Source organism: Bactrocera tryoni, unplaced genomic scaffold, assembly GCF_016617805.1.
Source record: "Bactrocera tryoni isolate S06 unplaced genomic scaffold, CSIRO_BtryS06_freeze2 scaffold_25, whole genome shotgun sequence".
NCBI lineage: Eukaryota > Metazoa > Arthropoda > Insecta > Diptera > Tephritidae > Bactrocera > Bactrocera tryoni.
In genome coordinates, this window is record NW_024395977.1 from 27224704 (window position 1) to 27227242 (window position 2539).

General features: G+C 41.7%; 1 pseudogene; it reads right to left on the minus strand.

Annotated features, from left to right (window-relative positions):
• Nucleotides 1–1308: 1308 nt before the first annotated feature.
• On the minus strand, nt 1309–1936 carry LOC120780343 (annotated as a pseudogene).
• Between the last annotated feature and the right edge of the window lie 603 nt (nt 1937–2539).

The following is a 2539-nucleotide window of genomic DNA, read 5'->3' on the forward strand; positions in this document are numbered from 1 at the left end:
GAAAACATGTTTTCGTGGGAAAAACTGGTTATCGCACGAAAACTTGTTGTACAAAAACTCACCTTATAGGCCACTCACACTTTTTGTTAAAACGAAAAATGCACTTGATTCCAAAAAGAATCGTTATAAACCTTTTATTTGTGCGAAATGCACTTCAAAATTGTTATAACAAAATGTGCTTAACTGAGGAAAATTATTAGAAATTGAAATAGTTTTAAAAACGTTAAATATATATTATATACACTGAGTCCTTTTTTTACGCGATTTTCGGTTCTGCCACTAATCGCGTAAAAATGGTTAGTTTTCCAATATTAGCTGACAAATTGGATCCGAATATAAAAAATATCGCGTATAACAAAATATACGCGCAAAAAAATATTCAAAAACAATACAATAAGTTTCAAATTTCATTCATAACAAAATAAAAAATACAAAACAAAAACCATATACATATAAAAGAGAAGAAAATAGAAAATAGGTAGATTTATTGAAAAAACCGTTGAATGCTGTTTAATCACTGTCATTATCCGTAGTTTAAATTATTTTTAGCCGCTTATTTTGATGGCCGGCACTGATATCACTAGAATTTGTATCATAATCAATAGTAAGAACTATGGAATGATGTTCTGATTGACTTAGCGTCTCCGACTAAGTTTGCACCATAAACTCAGTTAATTTTGTTTGAATGCTTCTTTTTAGACCCAATAAATTCCGATGTAGTTCTTTATATCTTAACATGCAGACACTCAATTCTTTTTGAAAAATTCGTGCACGTTCGGCAACAGTATCATTTGCTACAAAATAATTTTCCAAATCTGCTGCAAGTTTAAGACCAAGCAAAAAACGAAAAAAAGCATTCGCGTTAAAGTGAGAAATTCGCGTAAAAAAAGGAATTTGCGCTGCAAAAATAACCGCGTTAAAGTGAAATAGCGTAAAAAGAGGTCGCGTAAAAAAAGGACTGAGTGTATACATATATATATAATGATTAAAGGTAATTATAAATTGAGAACAGTAGTTTTTAAAAAACGTTAAATGTATACAGGCGGGTAACTGCGAAAAGAAACCGGGATTCTGCGAAAAGCGGAGATGTTGGTCGATCGACGTCGTAACGAAAAAAAGTGCGCGAGATCCTTTCTCTTTCCCTTTTGTTCTAATTGGAATGCTGGATGGTGTCATCGTGTTTTGGTGCATGTGCGTGTGCGTGTGTGTGTGTTAATATGTAGTGTTCTCTCGCGTGCTTCTGATTCGGTGTGGTGAACTGATGTAAATGTGATGTGACGTCGCTACTCATTTAGGGATCCCGGCCCTCTAGGCGAATATTTAGCCTAGAAGCCGCTCTAGCTGCTGTAGCGTAGCTACAACGCTGCTGAGACCTGTTGACCGGCGGGATTGCGGCCTAAGCTGATGGCGCCGTGTTGATGGTGCACGGTTTTGGCGCCAGGGACAGGATTCTGCTGGAGAGGATTCGCGCCGGCGGTATGCCGTCACAGAAGTTCTTTGAGAACGCCTGACGTTGCCGCTGGTGCGAGGAGCCGGTTGTCGCCCGGAGACGCGTCTGGTAGTGCGGTGCAGCAGCGTGTGATGCACCTGCACACAGATTTGGCAACGATTATTTGATGGGCACTCCTGTGTTGCGTGGGAAGTTGCCAGGCAATTCAGGCAATACCCGTGCGCCTGTGCCACCTGCTGGCGTTGCATCGGCGGCATGCCTTTAAAGATACCGCCGTGCGATAGCCGATGCGGGCGGCGACATAGTGGACATCGAATGCGCTGCGGATCCGCTGGTAATGCGGGTAATGTTGGTGTGCTTTTACGCGGGGCCGTTGTCGCGGTGAAGCCTGTCGTTGGTCGAAGCTATTGGGCCAGCTTCAGAGCGAGGAGCGGAAACTGCCGAACGCATGGTTGGCGTTGATGAAGATGCCATATCCACGTCCATATTGCTCTGTGAGAGAAATGGATATTAGTTATATATTGTGGAATTTACAATAATATGGACATTTGTGTCACGTTATGTGGCATAAATAGAATGTCATTTTTTTTTATCAGACATTTATGTTAGGTCTTTTGTGGGGTTTTATGTTATATGTTTTAGCGATTTATTGAGTTATTAAAATTGCGGTTTCGGTTTTACGTTTCTTTATCTTCGGCGGTTGCTAGAAAGCATAATTTGACGAGCGGTCTGGTTAGCGTACCAGTTTGGGTGCGGAGATCAACTACTCCAACATGACCGTCGGAACCGTAATGAAGTCGTTTTATGCTTCCGAGTCGCCATTCCGTAGGGCGGAAACAATCGTCTTGCGTAAGGACGCAGTCTCCAAGCTTTAGTGCCTTTTCTTGAGTTTTCCACCGGTATCTCTTGTGAACGTCCTTTATGTAGTTTTCCTTCCACCGGAGGCTGAAATCATGATGGAGAATTTTAATTCGCTCACATCTGTTTAATAAGGATAGCGACTCCACGCCTGGCTCAGGTATGACCAGAAAGGGTGCTCCTTTGAGAAAATGCCCTGGGATTAAGGCTGTGAAGTCGGAGGGATCTTGC